Here is a 13,077-nt window from a genome sequence, read left to right on the forward strand (position 1 = left end):
TCAGCTGTTTGGACTCTCAATCTGACGGCACCCATTCACTGCAGAGCATCCATTGGTGAGCAAATGATGTAGTGTTACATTTCTCCAAATCTGTTCCCATCCAGGTTCTATCCAAGTCATTAAGGCATAGATTAAATATATATATATATATATATATATATATATATATATATATATATATATATATATATATATATATATATAATTAAGATTAATACAGTCTGCTATAACAAGAATTTAAGAATTTACTCTCAAGAGCTATATATGTCACAAAATCCATAAAATACCACACAGATGCTTGTCATATTCTGACTAATGACCCAAATTCAGATTCCCTGAGACAATTTAAAAGCATTTGGCAGGCATGCTGCTGTAAAGACATTAGCTTCTCAATGGGAAGCTCCTGTCTGCATATCCCGCTGTCATTGTATTACTGTTGCTCTTATTGTTGTGTGCTGTGGACAGATCCACTATGGATGGACAGGAATGCAGATTGAAGTTATTTCACTGCGAATCATAAAGTAGTCTAGAAAAATAATGCTACTTTCCTGTCAAATTTCAGACAGTCAAATTTCAGTCTCTTCTCCACACAACACTATCGTCATAACTGCTTATGATATATTATAATATATTTTTTTTTTAATTCCTGGACACATACTGTATGAACTGTTGTTGCATTGGAAGACCTATACTTTTTTTTTCTTAAAAAAAAAAATATTATATATATATATATATATATATATATATATATATATATATATATATATATATATATATATATATACACACACACACACACACACACACACACAAAATACTGTTATATTTATATTGTCTTTATTGTTATATATAAGATATATGTTTGAAAAGTTTAACCAGGCCACAAAAAGCGAGGCAATTCCAAGAGAAATATATTTTATAAAGTTTGAGGAATTTAAATACCTGTGCTGTGGCAGCTCTCTCCATCTGAATCAAGTCTCCAGCCAGGATAACAGGAGCACTTGACAGTGGTCTTATGCTGTTCGCATATCTGACTGCATTTCAGGTGAGCAGAGCAGTAGTCCAGTGTTTCGCATGTTCGGTTGTCAGAGCCAAGATGGAGTCCAGTGGGACATGAACACACCACCCCTTTGCTGGGGATCACTGCACACTGGTGACTGCAGCCCCCATTACCTTGCAAACATTTCTCTGGAACAGACAAGAACAGCATGAGTGAGGACAAAAACAGAATCAATTTGAAAGGCTGGTGATATGAAGCTATGTGTGCAGGCATATGAGATTCAAGGTGTGAACTGAAACAAAAGCCACAGACGAATCAAGACCAATAGCATGGTTTGAACATTTACACAAGGCTAGAAGCTTATCGCTCTTTGCCTCAAAAGTTTTGGTGTGTCTTTCTCAACTAGGCCATTATTCTGACTTAATCAACATCACCAGCCAAGTGTGTCACAATAATAAAGAATTGGTTTATTTATGAGGCAGATTCAATGAGAAACCACAGGTCTGAATTATGACCGACTTTTTCCACTGAGCAGACAAACAAACTCATTCAAGGTGGAAAATGGCTTTTTCTTAAATTTAAAACTGGGTCTCCGATACATCATCTCTTTTCAAAAATGGATCAGACAAACTCCGGGACACTTAGGCTCACATCTCTAATGGATAAGCTTTTTCCTTTCATCGAAGCACCTGGTCCTTTTTACGGGAGAAAGACAAAAGGGAGGGAACTTACAGATTGCAAGGTCTTTTTGCCTCTACTGATTATGATGATCCCCTCTGCGGCTGCAAGAGAGAATTGAATTTTCTTCACAGGGGGCCCTGAAGTCTATGTGGAGTTGAAGAATAGCTGCTTCCCAAAGGTCACAAATTGCATTGAGTCCTGCTGTGCTGGTCCCGGTCAGTAAGTCACCTCAAGGTCCATTGGCACAATCTAATTGGTAATAAGAGGTCCAAGCCTAACGCAGGTCTAGTTAGACAGATAATACACCACGTCCTCAGAATATGAGTGATGGGCTCCCATGGGTGGCTGCTGGCAATGCACTGAAAGTCACTGAAATGTTTGTCCAGTCGCATTCTGAGAGAATTATACACCAGTGACTCTCAGGAGACACTTTCCCAAGTGAGGCTTCAGAGGCAAACAGATCCCCATAGCTCTCGTTCAGATGGGCTTCGTGCTTTGCTTGTGCCGGTAGCTTACAGAGCATGTGCTAGCTTTCCATTACACTGTCTCAAGGACCCAACTTTCAAGATTCAAGTAGCCCTGAGGGACATGTAGTGTGGGCATAAACACAGTATTATCAAAATCATTTCACCCATGGAGAGGTAAACACAATGCATATTGATTTGCTCAAGTGTATGAGTCCGAATCTATACACCTCAGATATTTTATTCTTACTGGCTAGTTAGCGTTTTTCATGGTTTGGCTTCCTGTGTATTGATAGAACTACTCCACATGACTACTTCTCATTCAACCCATCCAGCATTTCTTGCAGAACTGACCAGACTCCATGTTATAGCACAGTGGATTTCAATTAGCATTACACAAGGTGTAGTGAATGCGGCTGTGAAAGCAGCTGAGAATGCAAGCATTAGGAACCCTGTGATAAACATTGCACACTTGCAAGACTGTGACACTTGCATTGATTAAAGTCCAAATGAATCCAAAAATCTAAGTTCTGTGGCTTTTAGACCATGTCTGTTAGCTCTGCAAAAAAGTAATAAATAGATAAATAAAAAACCCTTTAGCAGACATTCAGAGCAATGTATCCAAATCTAGTCTAAATGCTGCACTGTGTAAAATAATAATAATAATAATAATAATAAAACCCATATCGAAATGACTGAAACTTAAAAATATAATGAAACCAAAGAGCAGAGTGTTTTTTATTCACTATATGTCCAGCTGTTGAGAAGACGCGCTCCGACCTCACTGATGTCCAGGGACACCATGGTACAGCTGCGCAAGGTGGGGGTATTAGTGCCAATTTTCCATCACAAAAGCCAGTCGCTGTCAGCTTGCAATGGTCCTTTTCATAACTCAGAATCTCCTGTAACTAGATGCGTGAATGAGGCGAATTCACATCTACCGCGCCGCGAGACGCGCGTAAACGCATCCTTACATTGACTTAACATTGAAATCATTGAGCCAGATGCTCTATTCATGTTTAGTGTGAACGCATCAGTGGTGGACGAAGTACACAAATCAAGTACTTGAGTAAAAGTACAGATACATATGGTAAAATATTACTCCAGTAAAAGTAAAAGTACTCCTTTTTCAATTTTACTCAAGTGAAAGTACAGAAGTACTCGATTTTTTATGTACTTAAGTAAAAAAGTACTGCAAGATAGATGTTTGCAATTTTATATAGGCTACTTAATTTAATTTTATATTAGCACATTTTTTTATAATCCTACTGCTCAAAATACCTTGGATTTTTTCAAAATAACCACTATATAGAGTCAAGATATATTTTTGTTGTTGATATGGACTACGTTGACGAGAGTAATGTTCACTGTGAAGCTTACACTGTGATGTACCTGAGAGAAAACAGAGATGACCATCTGATTTTCACCAGTAAGAACAAAGTATTTTAAAGTTAGTTGTTTTACAGAACATCAAAGTTACAGTACAGACCAAAAGTTTGGACACACCTTCTCATTCAAAGAGTTTTCTTTATTTTCATGACTATGAAAATTGTAGAGTCACACTGAAGGCATCAAGGGCTATTTGACCAAGAAGGAGAGTGATGGGGTGCTGCGCCAGATGACCTGGCCTCCACAGTCACCGGACCTGAACCCAATCCAGATGGTTTAGGGGTCAGCTGGACCGCAGACAGAAGGCAAAAGGGCCAACAAGTGCTAAGCATCTCTCGGGGGAACTCCTTCAAGACTGTTGGAAGACCATTTCAGGTGACTACCTCTTGAAGCTCATCAAGAGAATGCCAAGAGTGTGCAAAGCAGTAATCAAACCAAAAGGTGGCTACTTTGAAGAACTTACAATATGACATATTTTCAGTTGTTTCGCACTTTTTTGTTATGTATATAATTCCTTATATAATTCCACATGTGTTAATTCATAGTTTTGATGCCTTCAGCGTGAATCTACTATTTTCATAGTCATGAAAATAAAGAAAACTCTTTGAATGAGAAGGTGTGTCCAAACTTTTGGTCTGTACTGTATATATGACATGATAATAAGGCCTGAAGTTAGTTCATAATGATTTTTTCCTTTTTTCTTGTCTGTGGTTTAAAAACACCTATGGCCAAAGGGGTGCATCTATTCCCACTGATAATTACTGTAGTTACCATGTTCTGAACATCACATCCTTTCTTTTATAACCAGATGTAATCAATATATATATATATATATATATATATATATATATATATATATATATATATAGGTGGCTGAATAAAAATATTTGGACATTATTTATAAAAATTACATCAACTTAGCACCAACAAGCTTGTTAGCTAGACAGTTAGCATCAGCTAACAATATTTACTTATTTTCAGTACGATGAACATTCATGTCTGTCTACTCGTCTAGTTAATCCAAACAATATACATATGTATAACGTTACTGTCGATAAACAATATAAAAACAGACGTCACATAGGACATTTTAATTAAACTGTTAACATTACGGCAGCGGTGAATTTGAACGTGCATGAGTTATTGTATTTAATCTGTGTTATTTTATGGGTGTTTTTGTTGTTGTAGTTTTTTTTTTTTTTACCTAAAATTGATGTGTCTGCATCGTCTGCACTCGAGCATTTCAGTGGGCTTAAATAGATCACTCTTTACAACGGATTTAGTTCCCAAACAACAGACAGTTTTGACCTAAATATGATTTTCAGTTACAATAATTAATCCAAAATTTCGACATTAATAACTTACTTTTAGCAACGTCAGACGCACGCGCGCTCACAAGATCTCCCGGTTCTTACTTCTGGAGACTCGCACTAAACGGTTCATTTGAATCAGTGAGTGGTCGACACCAGAACAGCTGCAATCGGATCATTCTAATTCGTAAACGAATTGTTTGGTGTGATTCGCGATCCGATTTAAAAGTTTATTTTGAAAAGATTCAGTTCGTTCATGATGAATCAGACACCGCTTCTGCGTGTCGGAGCACGTAATATATTATAGGGAGTAACGATATGTTTTATGAAATGTAGTGAAGTAAAAAGTACGATTTTATGCTTTGGAATGTAGTGAAGTAAAAGTAAAAGTTGCTCAAAATAAAACTACTCCAGTAAAGTACAGATACTTGAAAAATGTACTTAAGTACAGTAACGAAGTAAAGCTACTCCGTTACTGTCCACCACTGGAACGCATCATAAGAGGTCGCTTTCGACGTTACTGGGTCTTATAGGGGCGTAAAATTGCTGGTATTTTCTGTCCAGCTTTCGCAAGGCATACTGCACTTACGGAATTCTTTATTTTCTTTTTCTGCTTGCTTGTGAGTTTTGTTACATCTATATTTTTTAATTGTTGAATTATTTTAAAATGAATAGTGTACATATTTGGTTAAAATCGATTCCCTATTTTCATTTTCGAAACTTTTTTTGGTTGGTCCGATCGATTGTGCAATCGGTTTTTGAACTAAAAGTGACAGCCCTACGAAAGAAAATGTATAGTAATTAATTTGCAACGATAAATAACAATAAAACGCATACAACAAATACACTGAAAAAATATATTTTTTCAAAATTGTAAATAAAACAAAATCTACGAAGAATTACTTCAGTAAATTTAACGTGTTACATGCCATTTCCTTATGATTTGTGAAATTCACTTGCAATATCTGAGTGAAAACTGTCTGTAGACCTATTTTTTTTTTTCAGTGTAATAATAATTGGAGTCAATCATTCTTCTGCAAAGGAATACAGTTCCTTACCCTAACTGCAGTCTGTTTACAGTTTCTAAGCAACATAGGCACTAATGTAGAATTAGCAGTCACAGGTGCTCATTCAATCAAAATTTAGAGTTGAAATGATTCATATTTTATTGAATATTGAAGCAATACAGCAGATGAGCCTTTCATCAAAGCATTGCATGCACTCACCACAGAAAGGACCCTCATCGGAATGGTCAGCACAGTCGTTTCTCCCGTCGCAGATCTTGTTGGGGGGCAGGCAGGTGCTGGAGTCATTAGCACAGGGCTGAGTGGGGGGCTTACAGACGGAGGACTCACACGACTCTTCATCTGAGCGGTCTTCACAGTCGTTGTCACCATCACACACCCAGCTCTTGCTGATACACTTCCCTAGGGACACAACATTCAGTCAGACCGCTATATAAATCAAACTGTCAGGCTTAATTTGTTGTTTGTAGGTGAGCATGAAGATAAATCTGGGGAAATTTTAAAAGGTGGCGGAACGTCAAACTGGCATGACGTCAGATGAATAAAGAAGTTTCAGCTCGTTTAACCCTCAGAGACCCACTGCAGCATTTGTCTAAACCTTTTTACATTTATTTTTCACACAGTGGGGCTCATTCATTAAATGAAACATGCTAAACTTCAAATTATTTTTAATTTAGACAAATTACACTTTATGAAGTTACAGAAGTTTCAGGATTCTTGCTCACTGGGAAGGCTCCAAAATGTTGGACACACCTTCTCATTCAAAGAGTTTTCTTTATTTTCATGACTATGAAAATTGTAGAGTCACATTGAAGGCATCAAGTGCTATTTGACCAAGAAGGAGAGTGATGGGGTGCTGCGCCAGATGACCTGGCCTCCACAGTCAACGGACCTGAACCCAATCGAGATGGTTTAGGGGTGAGCTGGACCGCAGACAGAAGGCAAAAGGGCCAACAAGTGCTAAGCATCTCTCGGGGAACTCCTTCAAGACTGCTGGAAGACCATTTCAGGTGACTACCTCTTGAAGCTCATCAAGAGAATGCCAAGAGTGTGCAAAGCAGTAATCAAAGCAAAAGATGGCTACTTTTAAGAACCTAGAATATGACACATTTTCAGTTGTTTCACTCTTTTTTGTTATGTATATAATTCCATTTATAATTCCACATGTGTTAATTCATAGTTTTGATGCCTTCAGTGTAAATCTACAATTTTCATAGTCATGAAAATAAAGAAAACTCTTTGAATGAGAAGGTGTGTCCAAACTTTTGGTCTGTACTGTCCACACACACACACACACAGTTTTTCTAGAAGCTATGATACTTTCTTTGCATGATTGCTTGATGAATAGAGTTCAAAAGAACATAATTTAATTGAAATAAAAATTGTTTGAAACATTATAAATGTGTTTAATGTTTCTTCTTAACAATTATAGTGCATCCTTGCTGAATAAAGATATTAATAATAATAATAAAAAATAAGTAAAATAAAAAAAAAAACCTTACTGCCTCGAAACGTTTGAACAGTGTACTTGTACACTTTGCAAAATTGAAAATCCAGGATTGAAAAACAGTGTACGGCAGTCAGGTTTCCTTGTGTTCAGTCTATGTTCATGATCAGATAAACAGGTGAACACACTTTAGTCTGTTTCTGAGCCTGTCAAAATGATATGGGATTTGGCATTCGCTGTGCGGTGCAGTGGTCCGGAAAGACTGTACGCTGCTGCTTTTTAGCACATTTTTGACATCAAAAGGAATAGGAACAAAACAACGAGCAATTCTTGAGCTCTTTTATGGCTTGGCTGTAGATGTCTTTTCAAGGCAATCATTTACAATTAGGGCGACTGCTACATCAAAAAGCCCCATGTTGATTGATTTCACTATGGTCTGAGTGGAGAAAAAACTTCTGATAGATACAAATGACTCTAAATATGTTCAAAAGAAACACAAAAAGCTGAATTCTGCACATAACACCTTTTGTGTAGAGGTGAGATGTGCAATTTTTTTCAATATGTTCTTCTACCCCAGCTTAATATGCAGAAATAATTGCAACTGAGATATAGTATTTGTAGGTTTCTTTCTCTGTGGCGTTAGGAAAAACTTACTACTGTACGTTTGTTCCTGCATCCAGTCCAATACAACAAGATTGGCTAAACCAGAGCTGCAATTTAGGAACTGGACTGTCAGTTTGACAGACCAATAGCAGACTGAGGAGTGTTTCCGAAACCTTTAGGCATCTTAATTTTGCATTTGTTAATGCTAGCGCAACAGAAATTACCCACCTCACCTTTTTAGTTTAATGACATAGCTAACTCTGAATATGGAACAGTGATGCTGTTACCAAAATACACCTCACTGTGAAGTACAAATCATTCCAGCTCACACCATTCATCTCAGCTGTTCTTCATAACTACGAATTGTAACATACAGAGATATTGCAAAGGATTGCACCATGTAACGAAAAACAGGCTGGATTTATCATCCGACACAATTTGCAAGAGGCAAAGATAACTGAAAGCTCAAGGATGGTATTGTGGTATAAAAAAATCACCCGCTGCTTCACAGAATTTAACAGTTTTGATATACAGTATGTTATACAGAACACAAGGAGAAAATATAGCTGTAGGTCAGCGCATGAAATAAATGTAAGGTCAGTACAGACCAACTGGTTTTGAGGAACACCTGGTAAGCTTACCAGAGCTTTTGCAGGTAAACTTTGCCTGGGGATCACACATTCTCTTGACACCTTTGCAGTTTGTTTCATCACTGCCATCTTCACAGTCTTTATCCCCATCGCAGCGCCAGCGCTCGGGGATGCAGGTCCCATCAGCACGGCAGTGAAACTCCTCTCCACTGCATTCCACAGGAGGCAAAGCTGGACATGACACAGAAAACTGAGAATGATCCAGTTCCAACCCAAATAACTCGAACAAGTCAGTTCCTTATAATGAATCAAACTGGCACAGCATGACCAATGTATTTCAATTCCAGCACAAAAGAGTTGAATGAGTGAATCAAACCTGTACACTGTGATCAGTACTCCAATTACTTAGTTGATTCTTTTTAGTGAATCAAACACATACAGTACAATGCAACCAATTCCTGAACAAAAGACTCTAATGAGTCAGTTCAAATGTGTGAATAGAACACATGTGTGGCCAGTGTAGTCCGATTCTCTAATACGTGATTATAATCAGTTTGTTATTTTTAGTGACTCAAACACACACAGAGCGACTAATTTTGTCTATTTCCTTAACAAATGATCATAATGAGTGGGTTCATTTGAATGAATAAAGCACAGCGTGACCAGTGTGGTTTCATTCCCAAACAAATGATTCTAATGAAACGGTTCTTTTTATTGAATCAAACACATACAGTCGACCAGTGTAGTCCAATTCCTGAACAAATAACTCTAATGAGTCAGTTATTTTTAGTGAATAAAATATTAATCTATGAGACAGTGTGAATCAACTGAATTTATGCCACTTCAATTTTTTTTTAAATTGTCAACTGCCAAAGGAAGTACACTTTTCTAAGGATTAAACACAGCTAAGGATTAAAAATAGCAAGGTAAACAGAAAAGAAAAGTTTTAAAGCTCACAGACACTCTCACTTCAAACTACTTCATCCAGCCTTAATAATGTTAAACTGGCAGAGTTTTATCAAGCATACTTCAAGATTTCCTCTTGTCACGCTAATAAATATTTAAATACTCTCTCCGACACTGGCAAAGACGTTAAGTGTCTGTGCACTTCCAACACAAAGGACAGGGGCGAGATTTCCTTCAAGAGCAAGACGAGCACAAAAGAAAAGTCTTTTTTACTGTAGCCTGCCTCAAGTTTCAGATTCATTCTGAACCCTGACAGGAATTAAATACATACTTCAAAACAAATACATCCTTCATACACCAAACCCACCTCAATCCCCTGCCTGCCATCAAACAAAACAAATGGCCTCCTAAAAAAAGACAGCTGGTAATATTACGAAACCTTAAGGACTAGGGCGCCTTTCTTTGCTTAAGGCTAATGCTGACAGTTACCAGTGTCTCCTCCACTTTACACATACAGAGCATGTGTTACACAATAATCTGAGCCCTGCAATGGGAGGATATGAGTCGGACAAACCCTCAGAGACGGACAGGAGCTGAGGACCTCCATCAGGAGCCCATTTGATGAATGGCTCCAACATTTCTGTGACAAGCTGGTGAGCTGAAAGCATCGGAGGACTCGGCCTCAGCTTTCAGAGGTAATTACAGTAGATTAAAAGATTCAAATCTGTAAGGTGGTTCCCTAGTGAGCTTAGATGAGATTAGATGTGTCAAGTGAAGAAAAAGAGAGAAAGTTTTAAACTTGTGTTCCTCAAATTAGGGCCATTGCTCCAAGGCAATTACAAGCAAGAGTGACTTGATCGCTATCGTTCGGCTCTTTGTTAGTCTGCTAATTAGTCGTGTTAAACAGATTCTTTGGGAACCACTTGGTAAGTTGGTTAAGTTGTTTGTGTATAGAAACGAACACAGATGTATTTTTAATTAATGTAACAGAGAAATGTGACCTCTCTAAACGCCATTTGATTTGGACTGTAACTAGGGACAAGTACTCAAGTTCTCAGAAGTAATAGTAATGCTGTAAAGACAATATTTCTGAACAATTTTAAATTCAGGTATAATGGCATATTGGGCGATATCTCATTGTATGATTAAGGTTCGACAGTGATGCGAATCCTTTGCCATATACTATAATGCCAATTATGGCTCATTTGTATTTTAAAATTTTTGTCATGACAAATCTGAGATTACAGAGATTTGCTACTGCCAATCCCAAGACATGCTGCTGTGAACATGTAAGACATACTGCTGCTGCACATAGAACATATATGAAATAAACCCCATGTAGAACATAGATGAAATCTCTCCACAGCAGATCTATACAGGTGGAGCTGGGGAAGGTGGAGGGATTTTGATGCTGCATCTGCTAAAGCAAGCAGTTTTTAAATTTCGAGTAGCATGCTCATTGGCTGCTGATACGAAAAGAAACCAATCAGCTGCAGCATCTTGAAAATGAGTCCAGAGTTTCCGGATTTATTTATATGCTATTTTACTATTTGCATTTCTGGTTTGATGCTAAATATATTTTACTGGCTCTTTATTTTGCATAATGGCTATAAAGTTGAATCTAATATAACCAAATCTAGATGGTGCACAAATGATTATATGAATCAGAATGCAGGAGCCTCAAATTTTGAATTTAAAAAATGGTGCTCACAGAAGATGCAGTTTTCCAAAGATATCAAACTTATGCACACTGTGCATACCAACCACATATAACAGCCACATTGTCCATGCCAAAAAGAAGAAGAAGAAGACGTAGAAAAAAAATATATTACATAAAAATAAACACAAGAGGCAAAAAGAGAAACGTGTAGTCCTACCTGGGGCAACACCGGCACAAGTTACATTTTCATCACTGAAGTCCCCGCAGTCGTTGTCCCCATCACAGGCCCAGTGGTCTGGGATACACCGGCCGCTGGTGCACTTATATTGACCATTAGCACATGAGTGGACGCAGCCCGCCTCATCACTGTTGTCTCCACAGTCATCATCTACACTCACAAACACAGTACAGTCATGCAGAATTATTATCATGCAGAACAACTTCATTTATTAGAATAGAAACTTTTGACATTATAATGTATACAGACAATAACATTTAAAAGTTTTGGTAGTGACTTTTTGTTTTGTTTTATATATATACACATATATAGATGTCTATTTCAAATATATATATTTGAAATAGACATATTTTGTAACATTATATATGTCTTTGTCAATTTTGATCAATTTAATGCATCCTTGCTGAATAAAAATATACATTTCTAAACAGACTAACAGATTAAATTCTAAACAGCAATGTATATGGTAGGATGTTTTTCATCATGTATTGTCACATAAATTGTGTTGCTCCATCAAAATACAATAAAACATTAATAGATTTTGTTCTTCATACATTTTGGTACCAGAAAATGTAACTTTTTCCTTTTTCCTTTAACCCTGTTGTGCCTCATGCTTTGTTGCACAATACTAGGAACTGAAATGATAAAACAGAGGACAGCACCACAGGAGATTTTCAAACAAGAGTCTTCAGGGCATCGAATTACGCCAAGCCTCATTTTGTGCTGAAAAATCAACAAGGTATCCGAAGGCCCTGACCCTGGATAAGAAAAACTGCCTCCATATGCTGACCTTGGCTGAATGCTCTCATTTGAGGCCAAAAAATGGGAGATAGAACGAAATAAGAAAAACAGATATAAAAAAGCAAGTTTTATTGTTGTTGATGATCGAGTGCAACATGCAGGCAATAATGTATTGCAGACCTTGAGGGCCAGCAATAAATTATAGAGGTCGTTATTTTACACTCTCCTTGATCTGAAATGGAGATATTTCAGATAAAATAATCTGTGAATATTTAATGGTTATTAATGCGATGAATTACTTGTGTGACAAAAAAGACTGGACAGTAGGATCAATGGACTTAATTGAATTAAAGTGCCGGGCTTTCTTTTATCAGTTCCTGAGAAAATAGGCTAATACATCATAGTGCTAAATGGAAGAGCAAGTAAAGCAAATGGTAAAGTATTTTCTTACTTCTGGATACACTTACCTGAGTCACAATGCCACTTCATGCTAATGCACCTCCCATTAGCGCAGCTGAACTGGCTGAGAGCTTCGCAGGTAGGGAATGCTGTGAGAGGAAAGAAAGACCGTGAGAAAAGCTCGCCGCGATGCTTGAACCCCATCCAATACATCACTGTCTCTTTGATACACTGGTGAAGCAAAGCCATTTTTCATTTAGCTTTTAGCTTTGAAAAATTGCAAAAGAAGTTTGTCCTGGCACAGATTGCCCTGTCATGCTAATAGATTAAATTTGGAGGCTCTTTTGTCCTCAGGAAATTTCATAGTTTCTTGCTAGTTTGGAGGCGAGCTTAAATCTGTAACTATTCTCTTGCAGAGCACTGCATTTTTTTTTAACACAAGTCATACCACTGGGGTTTAGTGCCAGTATTGCATAACAAGAAACACCCTGAAGGTCATGTGAAATGTCACTGTGAATTATTGCTATTTTCTTGCTAAGGTTAATGAAAAGAAATCACAAACAAAGAGAAAACGAGACCTCACAGATGCAGTGGAAAACAGTCAGAGGCAATAAGAGATTGCCA

General features: G+C 37.4%; 1 pseudogene; it reads right to left on the reverse strand.

Annotated features, from left to right (window-relative positions):
• LOC113108037 (low-density lipoprotein receptor-related protein 1B-like) overlaps positions 1-12,702 on the reverse strand; it is a 109,074-nt pseudogene extending 96,372 nt beyond the window's left edge.
• Positions 12,703-13,077: the final 375 nt, after the last annotated feature.

The sequence above is a fragment of the Carassius auratus genome, chromosome 9, assembly GCF_003368295.1.
Source record: "Carassius auratus strain Wakin chromosome 9, ASM336829v1, whole genome shotgun sequence".
In the NCBI taxonomy this organism is placed as follows: Eukaryota; Metazoa; Chordata; class Actinopteri; order Cypriniformes; family Cyprinidae; genus Carassius; species Carassius auratus.